The sequence below is a fragment of the Balaenoptera physalus genome (genome assembly GCF_965194825.1).
Source record: "Balaenoptera physalus genome assembly, chromosome: 17".
Classification (NCBI taxonomy): domain Eukaryota; kingdom Metazoa; phylum Chordata; class Mammalia; order Artiodactyla; family Balaenopteridae; genus Balaenoptera; species Balaenoptera physalus.
In genome coordinates, this window is record NC_138895.1 from 12761321 (window position 1) to 12782194 (window position 20874).

At 43.2% G+C, this 20874-nt stretch overlaps 2 long non-coding RNA genes across 3 annotated transcripts in view; one reads left to right on the forward strand and one right to left on the reverse strand.

Annotated features, from left to right (window-relative positions):
* LOC309646928 overlaps window positions 1-7829 on the reverse strand; it is a 28999-nt gene extending 21170 nt beyond the window's left edge. For both annotated transcript variants that reach the window (XR_014255661.1, XR_014255662.1), the window contains exons 1-2: window positions 7739-7829; window positions 4115-4185 (exon numbers count right to left, since the gene is read on the reverse strand). This is a non-coding gene — a long non-coding RNA (uncharacterized lncRNA). The remainder of the gene's footprint in view (window positions 1-4114; window positions 4186-7738) is intronic.
* On the forward strand, window positions 7808-20594 carry LOC309646933. The gene is made up of 2 exons (XR_014255671.1): window positions 7808-8297; window positions 15830-20594. It is a non-coding gene; the product is annotated as an uncharacterized lncRNA (long non-coding RNA).
* The last annotated feature ends 280 nt before the right edge of the window (window positions 20595-20874 follow it).

Sequence of the window (20874 nt, forward strand, 5' to 3'; positions counted from 1 at the left end):
GATGAACAATACAATAACTGAAAAGAAAAATACACTAGAAGGAGTCAATAGCAGAATAACTGAGGCAGAAGAATGGATAAGTGACCTGGAAGACAGAATGGTGGAATTCACTGCTGCAGAAGAGAATAAAGAAAAAAGAATGAAAAGAAGTGAAGACAGCTTAAGAGACCTCTGGGACAACATTAAACACAACAACATTCGCATTATAGGGGTCCCAGAAGGAGAAGAGAGAGAGAAAGGACCCGAGAAAATATTTGAAGAGCTTATAGTCGAAAACTTCCCTAACATGGGAAAGGAAATAGCCACCCAAGTTCAGGAAGCACAGAGAGTCCCATACAGGAAAAACCCAAGGAGAAACACAACAAGACACACAGTAATCAAATTGGCAAAAATTAAAGACAAAGAAAAATTATTGAAAGCAGCAAGGGAAAAATGACAAATAACATACAGATTTTTTAAATTAAATCTTGTAACATCTGAGCCCTCAATGTTTAATTGTTCAATTTCTCCTTTGCCTTTTTAGGGATAATTTTCAATATACCCCTATTTGCAACTTGGTTTTTGATGGCTTCAGTTTGTTAAAAGCTTCCAACATTAAAGTTTTTTGGCCCTTCCTTCATTGACTACTTCGATTAAACATTTAAAATTGATTTTAATCTAAAAGCAATCAGAAGACTTATTTATAAAAAAAAAAAAAAGTTTCTTCTGCTACCAATGAAGCCACATTAATATCAATTGCTTCCCTTTTTAGTATACATATAGGAAAACTTGGAATTGAAAATGAGTGAAATTAATCTAGAAGAAATGGTATTTGATCTAAATAAAAAGTCATGCTTCACTGAGCAATATGTAAATACACCTTCTGCAGCTGAGCAAAACTTTTAAGTAGATGCTGATGCAGCCTCAACAGATGTGTGTCTTCTGCTTTTTCTGCAGCCAGTGATATCATTATGGTTCCCCCACTGTGGACCATAAATGTTGACAAATGCTTTGCTCATGTTATAGTTTCATTATCGACTATCATTGAGACACAGACATCTGAGCATCTAATTTTTCATTAAGTATGAACTTTCCTTTTTTTTCAGCTGATTGTTGGCAGAAAGATTTATTGCAAAATAAAAAGGCATTCTAAATGGGCTAGATTCCCATTGCTGCTATAACAAATTACCACAAACTTAGTGACTTAAAATAATACGAATGTATTGTCTTACAGTTCTGGAGGTCAGAAGTCCAAAATCAGTCTCACTGGGCTAAAGTCAAAATGTCAGTTAAGCTGGTTCCTTCTGGAGGCTCAGAGGGGAGAGTCCATTTCCTTGCCTTTTTCAATTTCTTGAGTCCACTCGTATTCCTTAGCTCATGACCCCTTCCTCACATCACTCCAAACTCTTGGTTTGGTGGTAACATCTACTACTGACTCTGAGCTCCTGCGTCCCTCATATAAGGACCCTTGAGTACATCAGGCCCACCTAGATCATCCAGAATAATCTCTCCATTTCAAGACCCATAACTGACCTACATTTTCAAAATGGCTTTTGACATGTGAGATGTAATATATTCACAGGTTCCAGGGATTGGGGCAGGAACATCTTCAGGGGGAGGAGGACATTTTCCAGCCTACCACACTAAGCAATATAAACACTAGATGCAGATTTACACAATACGGTAAACGACACAACCAATGTAGCAGCAGCTTTCAGATACTCCCTATCAGCTCTGAGGTAGAACTTCTTAGCCTCTTCCCTAAACATATCTCAAGTACACCTATATTAGTCTGTATTTTCTCATATTTCACATTGGCCCCATTGACTGCAGACCGGCACTTTGAGGACACAGCGTCGCACAGACCAAAGGATGGGTCACAGCACAACTGGCTGGTTTACCAAGTCAGCAGCAGCAACCAGCACCTGGTCCAGCAGCATCAACTGCCAGCACCTGGGAAGAAAGGGCGTTCGTTATCCCTCGCTGCCCCTGTCCAGAGCACTTCATTTCATCAGCAAACATGCTGCATACTGTCTGAAAAGGAGTTAGGCTACATCTGGAAAGCTACTAGAAAAGAGGCCTGATGCTTAGCTGTGTTTCAGACTTAACCATGTGTTGAAGGGAGAACTCTGGCTGCTGCACTGTGTCTCACATACTATTGGTCAAGGAGTAAAAGCTACCAAACCCACCCCTGCTTATCTCTGTACTAGTAGAAACAGTACCTCCCTTAAAAAGGAACATCTGGGGACTTCCCTGGTGGCGCAGTCGTTAAGAATCCGTCTGCCAATGCAGGAGACATGGGTTCGAGCCCTGGTCCGGGAAGATCCCACATGCCGCAGAGCAGTTAAGCCTGTGCGCCCCAACTACTGAGCCCGCGCTCTAGAGCCCACGAGCCACAACTACTGAAGCCCGTGTGCCTAGAGCCCGTGCTCCACAACAAGAGAAGCCACCGCAACGAGAAGCCCACACATCGCAACGAAGAGTAGCCCCCGCTTGCTGCAACTAGAGAAAGCCCACGCGCAGCAATGAAGACCCAACACAGCCAAACATTTAAAAATTAATTTATTTAAAAAAAAAAAAAAAGGAACATCTGGGACAAAGGCAAATCCAGACGGGATGCCAGAATAAGAGGCGAAATCAGGGACTGTCTCAAGCAAACCTAGACCTATAGTGTTTTACTCTAATAAGTATGATTCCTTTAAATTAGGAGAAAACAAAAAAGCCAAGACTTAGCTAAGGAAAGACTAATAATATAATTGAGTTTAATGTCAATGGAATTTAACCTATATTTAGTTACTCTAAATTATGTAGCAGTTTCTTTATAAGCGGAAATTAATAATAGCTTATTTTTACAAAGGAGATACATATTTTAGAGGAGATTTCTATTTTAGAGGAAAAAGCTAAGAGACTGGATGGTAGGGCGATTCATCTATGGTCTCCCAGTTATTCATGAACCAATCAAACTTAAGCAGGGCAGCACCTACTGGCAACTATCCAAACTGCAGTAACTATACCTGGCAGTTCAAACTCTAGCAAGTGACAGCAAAATCTAGTAACTCCCGGGCTTCCCTGGTGGCGCAGTGGTTGAGAATCTGCCTGCCAATGCAGGGGACACGGGTTCGAGCCCTGGTCTGGGAAGATCCCACATGCCGCGGGGCAACTAGGTCCGTGAGCCACAGTTACTGAGCCTGCGCGTCTGGAGCCTGTGCTCCGCAACAAGAGAGGCCGCGACAGTGAGAGGCCCGTGCACCGCGATGAGCAGTGGCCCCCGCTTGCCACAACTAGAGAAAGCCCTCGCACAGAAACGAAGACCCAACACAGCCATAAATAAACAAATAAATAAATAAAAATTAAAAAATAAAAATAAAAATCTAGTAACTCCCCTTAGGTCAAAAGCTACCTTCACTGTGCGTGTTTATATTCCGTACTGGCTCCTGATTGCATTCCCTTTCTTCAGATTTGCTTCCTAGGCTTCTGGCCACAGAGCACCCCTGGGTTCCCTTATCCCCTTGACTTTCTCTTTCCTCACTCCTTGGCTGGTTTCTCTTCCTGCTCCCACGCCCTAACTGTAGGTGTCCCCCTAAAACCAAGGTCTCAGTCCTTTGCTCCTCCTCTTCACAAGCACCCTCTTGGAGCTTCACTTACCATCTGTCTCACTGAGTAACATCTCCTTTCTTGATTCTCACACAGACTCCAGGTCCCGTGCTCACGTTTCAGCTCAAGCCTGCCTCCAGACCTCACTATTTCCTTTCTGTGAATCCTAACAGCAGTTATAACCCATGCCACACACTCTGTATGTACACGTGCATGCATATACATGTATGTGTGTATGCATCTCCTGTGTTCTTCTCGACACGTTTCCTGTGTGTACCTTTGCTCCCTTCCCAACCAGAGAGAAAGGTTTTCAGGCATGAAGGTGAGGTCTTTCATTCATTCATTCAACAAACATTTACTGAGAACCTACTGTGTGCAAATACTTAGATACATAAGTAGATAAATCGAAGATCTCTGGCTTACAGAGCTTATACTTTAGTGGGGTGGGGTGAGGTGAGGGCAAGGAGAGACAATGAACAATAAGCTAATAAATAAGCAAATTGTGTTTAGTACATTACTGAGTGGCAAGTACTCAACTCACGTGGCTTGTAGCTATTGTATTGGACAGCGCAGGTCTAAGGTCTTCATTCCTTGGATATCATTTAATTTAACCTGGAAAAATGTCAGAAACAAATCAAGCTGCCATATTAGCATTCATTTTTCTCAGATGCAAAGCAGCCCCCTGCATCCATGTTTATCCTACCGCAATGCAGGTGGTGGGAGCAGGCTGGGGGTGTTGGTTTGTTCGCTTTTTCTGTTACACAAAAAGCAAACAACAGCACGACCACATTAACAAATTCAGGTGCACAGACAGCTCCACATTTTTATCCCCGGGGATCACACCCCCCCGGGCTCAGAGTCATCAGATGATCCCCTTTCTCAGTTTTAAAAAATGCAACAAAACAAACTGTCTGGCAGACTCTGAAGGCCAATTACAGAGGAGAGGTTCCAAAAACATTTGAGAGATGATGTCACCGGAATGAATGGACTGCTTGCCAAGGTCTTGAAGAGAACAACCCTTAGATTATACAGCTTTCACAGTACTGTCTAATCAGAGACAGAAGCAGGCTGTTTTGATACAGCTTTGGGGGGCAGCGATTTTGCCAGAACTGCCTCAGAACCACCCTGTCAAACACCTCTCTCGGGTATCACCAAACCCCATTTGAACCCCTGACCTTGCTCCATCCCTGCCTCCACCATTTATGGGGGATTTTTGCCTACTCTATTGTTTTCTGTTCTGTATTAGTCTTATATTTTATTTCCTTTTAATGAAAATTATATATAACATGCAATATTTGTATTTAAAAAGATAGGAGATCATATTTACATGTGCGTGTGCTCGGAGAGAATATCTCTGGAAGGATGTTTTTTAAACTGACAAACATCACTGCCTCTGGGGTGGGATGCAGAGGACTGAGAATCAGAAATGGGGACAACTCCCTCCCCACAAACTCTGTATTTTTTTAAAAATAGTTTTTATTGGAGCATAGTTGCTTTACAATGTTGTGTTAGTTTCTGCTATACAGCAAAGTGAATCAGTTATACGTATTCATATATCCCCTCGTTTTTAGATTTCCTTCCCATTTAGATCACCACAGAACATTGAGTAGAGTTCCCTGTGCTATACAGTAGGTTCTCATTAGTCATCTATTTTATACATCGTACATTTTTTACCATATGCATCTTTTACTTATTTTCTAAAGTCTTTTTTTTTAATTTATTTTTGAGCAGTTTCAGGTTTACAGAAGAAATGGGCAGGAAGTACAGGATGTACTCCCTCAGCTACCACACCCCATCACTAACGTTGTGCACTGGTGTGGGGTTCCCGTCTTACAATTGATGAGCCAATACTGATAAGTGATTATGAAAGCCCCCAGTGCACATTAGGGTTCACTTGATGTTGAACATTCTGTGGGTTTTGACAAATGTATATGACGTGTGCTTGCGCTTATCGTATCACACAGAACAGTTTCACTGCCCTCAACATCCCCTCTGCCCACCCATTCCTCCCTCCTTCCCTCTAAGCCCCAGCAAAGACTGATCATTCTACCGTTGCCATAGTCGTGCGTTTGATTTTTCTTTTGCCGTGTGTATCTTTTACTCATTTTTCAAAAACCACTTTTAAGGCAGCAAAAATATTTTTGAAAAGTCTATTCAAACTGAGTCTCACAGGAGGGCCCCCTCCAAACTGTCATCATAAGGGAATTTAATAATATTGAACAAACCTCTATAAAATGTGTACTGAGAAAATTATTAAAAACATAAATGAACATTTTCCGGACCGCCTAAGGAAAAAGGACTACATTGTGTCCCAAATAATTTCCTTTCCCTCCACCCCCTCTAGTGTCTGAAGAATAATTAAGTTGACATAATCAAGAAACTTACACAAAGCAGAGGTATTTGCCAATCTATTATTAATCGAAAGTAATAATTATGGGTGTTGCAACTCAGAGAGCAAAATTAGAGGACACGAGACAGAGAACTCCCAGATTCTCAGACAAGAAACGACACTCACTCAGGATGACAATGCCCTTCCTGAGGGCACATCACTGCTGTGTCGTTACTAGCGATTTTCCACCAGCTACCGCCCACCCTGATGACCTGACACACCCCTGGTGCCCAGCTTCTTCCCAGTTCCTACATCAGAGGAGTTCCGGAGGATTAGCACGGAGGTGACGTTCTGGGACTGGATGGGCGGGGATGGGTGAAGCTCTTTGTCTTACTTCATTTAGTAATAAAACAACTGAAAACTAAGAGATTTTTAAAGGCTTTTTTTAGGCTTCATTTTTAAGGCTGTATCAAATGTACTTGTATCAAAACAACGGTGTCAAAATGCCAGGTGCCCTCCCCGACTTAAGGGGATGCTAGTACACCTGTTGCTCCAAGGACAGCAAGTGGAAGCAGACACAGGTGGAAGGACCATTCGGCCCCCAAAGTGCACGTCGTGACTTACACAAACCGATTTCCCTGGATTAAATGCACTCCACCCAAACAGAGTTGATTCATTCATTTTGCATTCCCTGTAGAGACTCTCAGAATTTCTGAATTTTCTAAATCAATGCCAAATAGCAATATCAGAATGAATCTTCTTGCTTGCTTCTAATCACAGGCTGTGATTTAAAACCCCGGTGCTGCAATTCTACCATCTCCATGGTCTTCCTTCCAAAACACATGTCAGTTTACCACCTTCAGGCTTAAAAGGTTTGTATACAGAAAACCAACAAGGGGTGTGACAAATGCCAAACATGGGTCTGAGGTCTCCTGAAGGAAGAACCGTGCCCACAGCAGGGAGGCTGGTTCTCCATAGCACCTTTTGTTAGTTTGACTGAATTAAGAAAAGCAGCTGAGTCATCCTAAACTCTGAATCCTTATAAGAATCACCTGATGAGTTTGTTTCTCACTAAAGTTACATCTCCTTTCTTGATACTCACCCAAACTCTAGGACTCCTCAGCTAGAGATTATCCTAGGTTAGGGTGGGGCATTAAAGGGGATTCTGATGCTAATGGTCCAATTGGCTCTCAATCCTCAGTGAGTGAATGAGTTTCATTCATTTTTATTTTACCTTCACTTCACTGTGGCCCACATTCTTCTGGAGAAGAAACAGAATCCCAAAGGTCACCCTTATTTAAATATTCAGATATATCATTGACTATTTGCTTGTAATTTATATCCAAACTGTTTCTAGAATTGCTTAAGCACTTCAGTGCCTGAGCAGGATTTTGATGAGAAAGAAGCATTGGGGAAAACTAGGTGCTGGGACCTCAGGTTCGGCAAATATTTGTGAGCGGCTACTGTAGGCTCAGCACCTGTTTTCACGAATGCGTGCTCTCAGGTAGTGCCCCCAGCAACCTCATTTTCTAAATGAGGAAGTGAAGGCTCAGAGAAGTTCGATAATTTGTCCAAGATCACACAGATACTAGGTGTGTTTGTGTTGCATCAATCCTAGAGCGGTCAATTACCCACAGGTGCAATCTATCTAAAGAAGGAAACAAGCAAGCGTGAAATCACCTGTCTTTAAATTAATGGCAAAAGAAAAAAACCTCTTGAAAATAGTTTGAAATGATGGCTCCATGAGCATGACCAACAATAACCCCTCTGGAAAGGGGAAATAATCTGGCTACTTGTGGTTCGAAAATGCTGCCCCACCCTCAAAGTCATACCTACCAAGTCAGCGAGCTCCCTACATACCGTGCCCTCCTCTTGAGTCATATAAATGAACCAGGGGCAGGAAAGAGGGGGAATTCCATTCGACACTGAGGTCTTGTTTCAGGAATGAGTGACTCAGATGCCGCTGACAGACTTCCTACCCAACCAACAGCCTTATTAAGGAGGCACTAGCTTCCAGCACATACTTTATGGGACTTAGGCTTCCAGAGCCCCAGTTTTTAGCATATGGCTAAATATGGGTCCCACGTCTGCAGACAAAATCTTCAGAAAGCTCTGGGGCAAGTGCTTTAGCTTCCCTGAACCACAGCATTCCCGTGAACACAATAAGGTTAATAATACCTACCATGTGGAGAAGCTGTGAAGAAGAAATAAGACAGGAGGTAATGAAGTTGGCACAAAGCAGGTCCTGGATTGATGGGAATTCCTTCTGGACGGCCAGGAGAAAGGAAGAGGGATTATCGTGAATAGCGGTGGTTAAAGTGCTTTCCCATGGACTCCATTTCTTCAACGAGCATGAGTTGGGTGCCCACGATGGGGCTGGAGACAAAAGGAGAAGGTAGGTGGGCCAGAGTAGGGCTCCATCGATAATGCAATGGGATGAATGAAGAAACAGAGGAGCAGCAAAGAGGCCCGGAAGACTGAGTTGTTCTTTCTGGAGTTTCAGGAGGACCCCAGGGGAAGGTGGGATTGGGCAATTGGACAGGGCGGGGAAAGGGAGGTTGCCAGGTGGAGAGAAGGCATTTTAGGCAAAGCGAACAGGAAAAGCAAACACACGGAGCCTAAGCATGTGCTCAGGGATTGGAAAACAGTCTGTCTGGAGGGAGTGGAGAGTATGGTGGCAAAGGCTGAAAGATAAAGCAGAGAAAGGGCACAGGGCGGGCACCTAAGGGCCTAGGAGGCCCTGCTCAGCAGGGGTCTTGACTCTGGTTGGCAGTGGGCAGGCATTTGAAGCCCAGGAAGACAAGGGCTCTGAAGAGATCTCTGTTACAGTAAGCTCGCACTAGCAGCTCTGCATATGACATGATGAATAGTGCCAAAATGTTGAAAAGTGACCAAAAAGAAACAAGGAGGGAGAAATAAGCAAAAAAGGCTAAGAGCCTGGATACTCCATGGGCTCTATAATTAGCATTTGCATAATTACACAGGATTGTAGTGAGAAGTTGCCAGAGGTTCATAACACTAAAACCCAGTGTATGGTGACTGCCATATGTTATGTGGTGTGTCCTTCCTAGTGGCACATTCCAAAGTATAACTGGGAGCCTATTGTATCCAAAAGGGCATATGGTCCAGTCAGTTCAAAAAGGTCCCTTTCCCTAAGCAATGAGGTCAGCTCCTGACAGAGGTCAGTTTCCATAGAACACCTTGATTTGTTTTCTTGGACTCAGCTTTCTCTGAGGGGCACAACTGTGCCCTGGAATACAGTTTTATAGTTTTGCTTTGCCCATTCATTCACTCGCTTATTCATATAACAAACATTTGTGAAGACTTACTGTGTGCTGCTAGTATGAGGGTTATAAAAGAAAATGTGAAGATAACAGGAAGAGATGGCTTCTACCTTCAAAGCAATTGCTCCTAACGTATACATAGCTATAACAAAATGAAGTCTGCTAAATGGGCCTTAAGAACAGCAACAAAAAATTTACCATAGCCAAGACATTGAAGCAACCTAAATGTCCACTGAGAGAAGAATGGATAAAGAAGATGTGGTATATATATACAATGGAATATTACTCAGCCATAAAAAAGAATGAAATAATGCCATTTGCAGCAACATGGATGGACCTAGAGATTATCATACTAAATGAAGTAAATCAGACAGAGAAAGCCAAATATCATATGGTAGCATTTATATGTGGAACCTAAAAAAAATGATACAAATGAACTTATTTATAAAACAGAAACAGACTCACAGACATCAAAAACAAACTTACGGTTATCAAAGGGAAAACGTGGGAGGGGGAGGGATAAATTAGGAGTTCAGGATTAACAAATACACACTACTATATATAAAATAGGTAATGAAGGGCTTCCCTGGTGGCGCAGTGGTTGAGAATCTGCCTGCCAATGCAGGGGACTCAGGTTCGAGCCCTGGTCTGGGAAGATCCCACATGCCGCGGAGCAACTAGGCCCGTGAGCCACAACTACTGAGCCTGCGCGTCTGGAGCTTGTGCTCTGCAACAAGAGAGGCCGCGAGATAGTGAGAGGCCCGCACACCGCGATGAAAAGTGGCCCCCACTTGCTGCAACTAGAGAGAGCCCTTGCACAGAAATGAAGACCCAACACAGCCAAAAATAAATAAATAAATAAATAAATAAATAAATAAATAAAAATAAAGGAATTCCTTTAAAAAAAATAGGTAATCAACAAGGACCTACTGTGTATCACAGGGAACTCTAATCAATCTTCTCTAATAACCTATATGGGAAAAGAATCTGAAAAAGAATGGATATATGTATAACTGAATCACTGTGCTGTACACCTGAAAGTAACACAACATTGTAAGTCAACTATAATATAAAATAAAATTAAAAAAAAAAAAGAACAGCACCATTATGGGGGCTCAAAGTGAGAAAGGTGATTTGAGAAACTTAGTTACTGCACATAATTTGAAAATCATGTATTTCTCAAGGTGTGGTCCACAGAACCAGAGCACAGGCATCACCTGGGAGCTTGTTAGAAATGTGAAATGATAGACTCTACCCAGACCTACCAAGTCCGAGTCTGCATTTTAGTGAGATCCTGAAGAGGTGTGTATGCTCATCCAAGTGTGGAAGGCACTGGCTTAGAACCTCCAAGGTCCCAAAGTTTGTTTTAAATATGATGATTGTCTTTTTCAAGTATATGGTAAGCAGAAAGTGATCAAAACTAAACTCCTCATATTGTGAGATTATCCTAACCACAACATAATCTTCAAAATTAGTACTTCTTTTCCTTAAGTGCATCTTGTATTTCCAATTCTTCCTTTATTCTATATGAGAAGGATGCAGGTGTGTGGGGCTCAAAGAAGAAAAGAGAAGGGGAAAAAAATAGGTGCCCTCTGGGAGGCAGACAGGGCTGGCAAGCTACCAGCAGATTCTGTTCTGGAAAATAAAGCCTCTGTGCTTTGAGGTGGTCTGAGGCCATTTGCTCTTAGATCTTTGTTTCACCTGGCCTGGCAGCTGTCCTGCACTGCTACATCAGCACCAATGCATGGGCTTTTTTGCCACTTTTATTTCATATGTGGATCTAGAAACATTTGTTGAGCACCTACTAAGGGCACAGCATGGGCTAAATGCTCTAAGGTCCACATAGGCATAGTCAAAGCTGTGTAGAAATAATTATAAGAATAGATAGAAAGCAAGTTGTACCAAAAGAGAGATACAAACCAAAGGCTATGAATGCTCAGATAAGGGAGGGAAAATTCCTGGCTCAGGAAATCCAGGAAGGCTTCATGAAGGAGGCAGCAAAACCAGCTGGGCCTTGAATGATGATGAGGATTTCAAGAGGTAGATCTGGGATTAGAGTTTTTGAGAAAGAGTATCTAGTCCAGAAAAAGTAAGGAGGTGGGAAGATGAAGGATTTCTCTGAGGAGGAGTGTGAGAGAGAAAGATGGAAAGAAGATTTGGGGGTAGTTATAGATGGCCCCAAATGCCCAAATGTGGGCAGCAGGAAGCCACCAAGGATTTTTGAGTAGAGCAATGACATCACCGTATCTGTGCTTTGGAGTTCTTATACACCAGGCACTCTTTTCTGGGGAAGGAGGGAGGCAGAATTTATGAGACTCTCTTATTGCTTCCTAGATTCCCAGTTGAAGACATAGTTATTATACTCTTCTTTCGTGTCCTTCCATCTCCCCACACCAGTACCACCCTCGCCTTCCTGCCAACCATGCAGTTAACAGATGCTCAGCATCTCAAAGTTAACTGGGGCTGGATGAGACTCCAGCCCCCACGGAGGCCTGCCCTGAGGCTTGGGAAGTGGTACCAGCCCTGTGTCCAGCAAGACAGCCGTGGAGCAGGGGTGTGCTCTGATGGCAAGTATGAAAGCAACCGATTTATCAAAGTCAAGGGCTGTGATGACTGTCATTGGGCAGGTTTATCATCAGAAAGGAGGGCTGATCAGATAAGAAGCCCCATTTGACAGTAATCTCCTTTCACCTATGCTTGTTTCTGGGTATGTGCTGTTCTAAGAAGAAACGTTCAGTCCTTTTTCCTGTGAACCTGGTTCCCCTGAGCCGGCTGTTTCTTCTTTCTCCTAATAGCATCACAAAACTTGGGGACTGGATGGAACTGGCGAGTCCATCTTGCCAATTCCCTTCTTTAATGGGGAGGCTGAATGACTAGTCCAGTTGCAGTTGGCCGAGCCAGAGGAGAGCCTTTTAAAAATATATAAATTATAAAAGCTAGAGGGGGCCCTCACATCCTCCCACCCTTGGAAGCGAGGGCTTCTCTGTCAACCATGTCCACAAGGCTGTCTTGTGTCCAGGAAGGGCCAGCTCCAGCCTTACTCTGGGCCGCAGGCCAGCGGGAGGGTCCTCCCACCAGGTGCCAGGGCGGCAGTACCTCTGACAGCAGAAGCAGGCGCCCCACCCGCGGGACCCAACCTGGACATCCCAACCCCTGGACTGACTCCCATCCAATGTTCTGAGACCCTGCTTTCACTCTGAAAAACAGAAATGTAATGGAATTTTAAACTGTCTGACGAAAATTTTAAGCTAAGAAAACAGAACTTATTCTGCCTGGCCTAGACCAAAGTACAAAGAGGTTGGTGTGAAATCACTTCCTTGGTGAGAACTAAGTGAGAAATCCTTGGTTGCTTCCCAGAGGGGGTGAGAAGGAGTTGTTCTCCCTAGGCATTCTTGTAGAGAATCACTGTACGTGCGGGGGACAGTCACTCCTGACGAAGTGCTCAGAGAGGGAAAGAAAGACACCTTCTCCAACATGTGGCCACGAGTCTCACTACATCAAAACATTCCCTTGGGCCCTAACCATCTTCTGCTTTGATTTAAACTTATAAAGGAGAAAAGCAATGGCCAGTTAAATAAGGCATGAAATACAGGAAGGTCTTGGCAGATTTTCCTTTTGCCCTGGGCTTTCTCTAATCACCTGTGCTAAAACGTTAAGGTGCAGGAGCCAGAGTCCCATTTCTGAAACAGCATGGGTCAACCTGAGGGCAGAGCTTTGCTTTGGTCTTGATTTATAGAAACAAGGCAAGATTCACAGCCTCAAACAACCTCATGTCAGAAAACACTGAAGCCAGAAAAAAAATATAAAACAAAACAAAACAAACAAAAAAAGAAAAAGAGAAGAAAACACTGAGGCCAGAAAGACTGAGTTTCCTAAAGAGTAAGATAAAGGCAGATCAGAGACTTCTGTCACCCAACCAGCCAGGCTCATGAGGGAGGATAGGGCTGGACAGAAAGAAAGGTAAGCTGTCCTCAGTGTCCACTGGAGGCTGGTGCCAGAACCCTCCACGAATACCAGAATCAGCTGATGCTCAAGACCCTTATATAAAATGGCATAAATTTACATATATTCTCTACACACATCCTCTTGTATACTTTAAATCATCTCTAGATTACTTACAATACCTAATACAATGTAAATGCTATGTAAACAGTTGTAAATACACTGTAAATGCTGTGTAAATAGTTGGAAATACAATGTAAACACCATATGACTAGTTGCTGGAGTGAGGCAAATTCAAGTTTTGCTTTCTGGAACTTTCTGGAGTTTTCTTTCTTAATATTTTCAATCCATAGTTGGTTGAATCTACAGATGCGGGACCTGCAGATACAGAGGGCCAACTGTAGTCTTCCTGATATTTATGTTAGCAGTGTCCAATTTAATATAATGCATTCCATATATATAATTTTAATTTTTCTAGAAGCCACACATAAAAAAGCAAAAATAAACAGAAAATTAATTTTCATATTTTTATTTAGCCCAATGTATCCAAAATATTATCATTTCATCATGTAGTCAACATAAAAATTATTAGTGAAATCTTTCACATTCTCTTTTGTACTAGGTCTTTGAAATCTGGCATGTATTTTATACTTAGAGCACATACCATATGATCCAGCAATCCCACTCCAGAAAAGATGAAATCTCTAATTCAAAAAGCTACATGTACCCCAATGTTTATAGCAGCACTATTTATAATAGCCAAGACATGGAAGCAACCTAAATGTCCATCAACAGATGAATGAGGAACATGTGGTACATATATACAATGGAATAGTACTCAGCCATTAAAAAGAATGAAATAATGCCATTTGCAGCAACATGGATGCAACTAGAGATTATCATACTATGTGAGATAAATATCATATATCACTTACATGTGGAATCTAAAAAAATGATACAAATGAACGTATTTATGAAAGAGAAATAGACTCACAGACATAGAAAACAAATTTATGGTTACCAAAGGGGAAAAGGGGGGCAGGGATAAATTAGAAGTTTGGGATTAACAGATATAAACTGCTATATATATTAAAATATATATATATAGATATAGATATAGATAAAATAGATAAACGACAAGGACTTACTATTAGCACAGGGAACTATATTCAGTATCTTATAATAACCTATAATGGAAAAGAATCTGAAAAAGAATATGTATATATAACAAATACATATAACTGAATAATATAAGAATATATAATATATATAACTGAATCGCTTTGCTGTACACCTGAAACTAACACAACATTGTAAATCAACTATACTTCAATAACAAAATAAAAATAAAAAATAAAGAGTGCATCTCAATTCAAACCAGCCACATTTCAAGTAATGAACAGACACATGCAGTTAATGGCTATTGTACTGAACCTCTCAGAGTCAGGGAATTAAAAATAAAGGGAAAAAATAATCTAAGGACACCAGTATTCATCTTGCCTGCCTATTGCAGTAGGGGAAGAGGCCATCACAAGTATTGATGGAAATATCACTGTCATCTTCATGGTCTTCAGAGAGCTTGTTCCACCTTCACTCTGACCCTGTGAACTGGGGATTATTCGCTCCTGATTAACGATAGGAAACAGGGTCAGTAGTCTGAGGGTTGGTCCAAGGTCACACCATGAACAAGTGGATGTGGGACGTGGGATTCAAACCCAGGACTCCTGACTCCTCGTGCTGGTCATACAGTGCTCTGGAAGAGCCTGCTTCCAGGCGACAATTCTTGAAACTCCAAGGGACTCTTGTGGCTTTGTTCTGTCCTGTCCCACACAGAATTCACTCTTTTTAGATGACCCATGACACACCACCCCAATGCAGATGGACACCTATGCATATTGTCCAGGGTTACTTCTTAGAAATTCAGGGTTAGGTGGGAAGGTGGGACCCAAGCAGGCTCTCCCTGGGCAAACGTGTGGGCAGGGGCTTTGGGAGTCCCCTGGTGCGCCCTCTCTCTTTGCCCCAACCCCCAGTAGGGACCTGCTGGGCCCTCACCTGCTCCGCCTGTCCTCTCTCACTCTCACCCCAGGCCTCTCCCAGCCCCTCGGGTCCCTGTAGTGCATTTGTGCTGGGAGCACAGCTCTCCGCTTAAGTGATGGGACGTGCTAACGTGATAGACTTGGGGACACCACTGCCAGCACAACAGGGCCTCCAGAGGGAACACCGAGACCTGCAGAGGGCAAGGCAGCGGGGAAGATATTCAGAAGAGAGAGAGGGGTTTTCACACAGCCTCCCTTACGGCTACTGGTCCAGGACTGATGTTCTAGAACTCAACGCTCCATTCAGATCGAAACAACAGGGCCTTCACCACGTCATCTAAACGATGCCCAAGCCGCAGGCCTGGATAAGTCAGGTTTACTATAGTTAGAAAGGGTCACCCCAGATGGTGGAGACCCTGGGGCATATGGCAACAGATAGAGGAAGGCTCTGCTTTCCTCTGCATCTCCCACCACCCTCCCCTCATCTCACCCCCCCACCCCCCCCACACACACACACTCTGCAAATCAACAGTTGGTCAAGGAGCTGCCACATCTCCTACCTGCCAGGTCTTGCTCTGCCCATGAACACTGGGCTAAGATGTAAATTGGGGGATTCTCTCTGGGGGGTCCCTCCTCACCACCATCCTTTCTCTCTGCACGTGCAGGCCCCCTGGACCCGGCACAGATCCACCCCTCGCTGACATCCTTTGCATTCAGAGTCCTCCTAACAAGGGCCAGCCGTGCTCACCGGAGTGCAAACATCGCTCCGCGCTCCGCTCCCTGAAATGCCAGATGGACAGCCCCCCACCCCTCATTTGTGGGTCCACATCTGACAGAGCAAAAGGCTTTTATCTCAGAAGGAAAGAGACCGGTTCTGAGCGGCAACCCCGCCCCCAAGCACACACGGAGTCAAAAAGACATTTGTCCAAAGGGCCTGTCACAGGGAAAACTTTTGTTTTTTTGTTTTTAAGCATTTTCTCTTCCCGCCAAAATATCTCGTACCCGATGCAGCAGCAGCAGCAGGTCCGTGGAAAGCCTGCCATCTGACCTGCTCGTTCGTCCCTCTTCGCGTCCCATCTGGTGTCTGGCGCACACAAAGGCCCCCGGCCGCCCCGCCCCACCCTTTCTGCAGCCCGGGGTGCTCTGGGGCGGCCGCACCCCGCCAGCGGCCACCGGTCGTCCCGTCCCTCAGGCCCTCCCCACGCGAGGTGCTGGTCCCCGCGCGCCCCGCAGCCCGAGGACCGACAGGTGATGTCAGCGGGTGTCCGAGCCCGGGGACCCATCAGGCGCTGGCACGAAGGATTAACACGCGCGCGCCTCTGACTCAGCAGTTCCCAACTCCCGGGAACGAACGCGGCCTGGACTGCAATTGACGAGGGCGCAAGGACCCAGCTGCCACGGAGCCGCAGCACTACCTTTCTGCTCAACAGCAAAAGTCTGGAAACAACTCTGACAGTTAAGAATGGGTTGGGTTTCATCGATCGTGGAAATAGCGATTACAGATGATGCTGGAGACCTGTGTGTCTGTTGGCATCAAAGGACATCCACAAAAACACTCTTAAATATCAATAGCAAGTTTCAAAGTAATATGTATAATGTGATTCTGTTTTGTTATATAAAATATATATATATATATATACACATATATGTATGTATGTAGAAAAAGTATCTATGCCAAGAGGTTAAATGGTTATTTCTGGATATTGAGTTTATGATTGATTTTATCTTCCTATATTTGATCATATTTTCTGATTTTTACATATGTCCTTAATTGTATAATAAAAAAAGAAATTTTAAAAATGAATGCTGGAGACAGCTTTCTCATTTACTTACAGATATTATTTAAAGCCATGGACCAGATGAGGGGAAATATAGAAAAGAGAAGGAGGTCCAGGACAGAGGCCTGGGGACTCCGTGGTTTAGAAATTGGACAGAGGAGGAGAAGACAGGAAAGGAATCCAAGAAGGGGCAGCCAGTAAGAAGAGAGGAAAACCAGAAGGTTCCCAGAGGCCAAGAGGAAGAAGTGGCTCAGGCACTGTCACTTGTCCCTGAGAGGTCAGAGAATAAGATTAGGACAGCAAATTGGGCATGGGTTGGCAAGATGGAATTTTATCAGATAAGAGGGAAGGCAAGGAAGTGGAGTTCTGCAGAGAAATGCGATATGTGGAGGGCGGTGTCCACCAAGGGAGGGTTGTTTTCTCAGAGTGGGAGACATTTCAACATTGCTGTAGGATGATGAGAATGATTAGGTAAAGAGGGAGTCAGTGATCCAGTAGCTAGGGATGCTGGGCAGAGAAGGAGGATTTGCAAGGGCAACCAGCTAGGGTGGGTGAGAGGCCAGCGGTCCAGCTCCTGGGACAGCTCACCCTCCACAAGGAGAAAGAAAGCAGAGCTTAGGTGGGCTCGAGTGCAGGCAGTTTGGTAGGTGTGGCTGGGGTGAGATGAGGTATTTCTAGGATGTGTGGCAGCTGCTCGAGCTTGGACATTGATGTACATTTTACAAAAGATCAGCTGGTACCAGTGTGTGTTTGCCTCTAGCTGCTCTGCAAAGGGCTTCAGCCCATTACTGGAAGGAGCTTCTCCCACCCCTGCCTAAAGCCTATTCTGACTTAAGACTTAAGGGCTGCACCCTCCAGAAAGGTGAGGGAGGTGCTGTCACTAAGCCTGTTTCTAAAATTAAACTAGGAGGTCCTTTATCTCTTGAATTCTTAGTACAGAACTTAAAAAAAAAAATAGTAGGAGCTCAATAAATAGGTGTTGAAGGAAGGAAGGGAGGAAGGGAAGAAAGAGGTGGGGGAGGGAAGGAGGAGGAAGCATCTGTGTTTTAGAATTGAGGAAATCAAAGCTCAGAAAGGTAAACCTAGGTCTTCTGATTCCAAACCCTGCATATAAAATCAACCAAGAGTTGCATAGAAATATGTATTGTATTATCAGACATGATTAGAGCTATGGGGACCTTGCATATGATTAGCTTATGCTTATTGTCGCCACGTAATTATTAATAGCACCACATTTCAAGCTCCAAACTGTCCCTGGGTTAGGTGATCAATTATTTGGTCACCCAGTTATACTATATAGAGCTACTATAGCAAGTCAACAAAGGCCCCCTGAGTCACCCTCCCTTGAAAACACTCCCGTTGGCACCTTGCCAACCAAATGGAGTCATCAGTGGGCACTGAGTTCCGACTGGGGGGGGTACTTGAGTCAAAGCATTCAGAACCACCTGCAAACTGAAAATTCAACCTTTATCATACTTTCATGTGGTTCAGTAGCAGATTCTCCCTTTTGACCACCCCTGCATAGCCCTCAGTATTAAATATGAGTGTGAACTGGGCTACATTATTTTTATTTTATTATTATCATCATTTTTTTTTTTTTTGGCCAAGCCTCAGGGCATGTGGGATCTTAGATCCCCGACCAGGGATGGAAACTGCACCCACTGCGGTAGAAGCGCTGAGTCTTAACCAGTGGACGGCCAGGGAAGTCCTGCTGTATTGTTTTTTAAATGTTTTGCTCCTATTCTCTTATTTTGTTACTGTTTTACTGATTATACATTCCAAACAAAACTAGATGAATTTTTAACACCTTTTTTGAGGTATAATTAATATACCATAAAATTCGCTCATTTTAAGTGTTCAGTTCAACAATTTTTAGTAAATTCACAGAACTGTGTAACCAACACTACAATAATTGGATTAATTTTATTTATATAATGGAAATCATTCACATCTTGAGTTTCCTATTAACATGAATTACTTCATGCACACAACTCCATCCCCAAATATATACTCCATATACCTCTCTCTCTCTCTCCCCTTCAATTTTGCACTAATTTATATCTGTCTCAGGAAATGACTTCATCTCAGTGCTTAATAAATGGGAATTATAAAATAATGATCATATTCTCGAGCATAATAGTCTGTTAGTATTTTTTCCAGACACACCCCATCTTATGTTTTCATGCAAAGGGGGGAAAATATCATAATTGAGAAGACAGCTCTCTCCTTACAATGTAGGAGACAGGCAATGGCTGGCAACTGATAATTTAATTACGTGACTCAGAGAAGTTCTGCCTCCCAGGTCCCTCTCATCCCTCTCCTCAAGCGCTGTACCTCCTCAGCCAGCCACTCACCCTTTATGGTTATTAGCAAACAGACACACTGCCTTGTCACTCAGAGCCATTTTCTCTGCATTATAAGAGAGGAAAATGCATGCAGCCGTGGGGAATGTAATGCGCCTTATTTCCCGTGAGCCTCTTTGCTATTTGTCACAGTCAACATTCTATATGAGGATTCAGGTTGAAATTTGCCGATTAACTTCTCTTTCATCACAGAACCTAAAAAGACATCATCATGGCTGCACTGATTTCTACCACCACCATGTTCTTCTACATTAATATTATGAAATCAGCTACTCTGCTGAGTGCTGTGTCTGATATCCATGTGCCAAGAAAACTTAATGGCAACAAGTGTTAAATCCTAACCTCTCACCAAGCTTGATGTCCTAGTTCACTGGCCACCAAACACATTCAAGAATATCTACAATACAAGGAAGGACTTCCCTGGTGGCGCAGTGGTTAAGAATCCGCCTGCCAATGCACACGACACGGGTTCAAGCCCTGGTGCAGGAAGATTCCACATGCTGTGGAGCAACTAAGCCCGTGTGCCACAACTACTGAGCCTGTGCTCTAGAGCCCGTGAGCCACAACTACTGAGCCCACATGCCGCCACTACTGAAGCCCGCGGGCCTAGAGCCCATGCTCTGCAGCAAGAGAAGCCACCGCAATGAGAAGCCCACGCACGGCAACGAAGACCCAACACAGCCAAAATTAAATGTTAATTAATTAAAAAAAAATACAAGGAATTGCCTAGAAGAGGGTAAAAGTCTTTCTAGAACCCCCCAGCAAAAAGCTATGGAGATGATATTTCTTACCCAAGAGCCCCAGGAGTGGTTCTCAAACTTTCAAATTTCATGGACCTGTAAGATTTCAAAAATATTGAGGATTTGGGGGAGTGACATAGATTTGGAGTCTGGCATATCTTGTCAAATAAAAAAATCCTCATCCTCATTTTAAAACAATCCTCATTGTTTTAAAATTTAAACACCCCCAAAATGAGAAGAACATGTTCTCAGAATAAATGACTATTTGACAAGTTAATTAAATTTTGTTTTATAAATGAGAATATATATATGTATAAATGAATCACTTTGCTGTACAGCAGAAATTAACACAACACTGTAAATCAACTGTACTTCAATTAAAAAAAACTTTTTTGTTTTACTTAAAAACTTATGCCCACCCACTTTCCTCAAATAAGAGCATATCCTCACCCCAAACAGACCAATATTGTCTTTCATGTAGACAATGGAATTAGAAAAACATTTGTTTCTAATTCTCTACCTAGATCAAAAATTGATAAAAACGATCCCAAACTGAATGCTAGAATTCAGGCAATAAAATATGGTGCTGCAATTCTAGTGAATGCCAGAGATCCTATGTTCTTATCCTATCCGTCCCCACCTCCTTAATTTGTATGATGGCCTAGGGAAATAATTCCCTTTGCCACTCTTTCTCCATCAGCAAACCTGAGAAAACGTTCATCTTTATCACCACATCGTGAAAAGTTACAGTAAAAGAAACTGACTAAAAGACTCAAAACCACACAAATAAGTTCCCACTAGACCTACAGAGCTCAGCCATTGCAGGAAG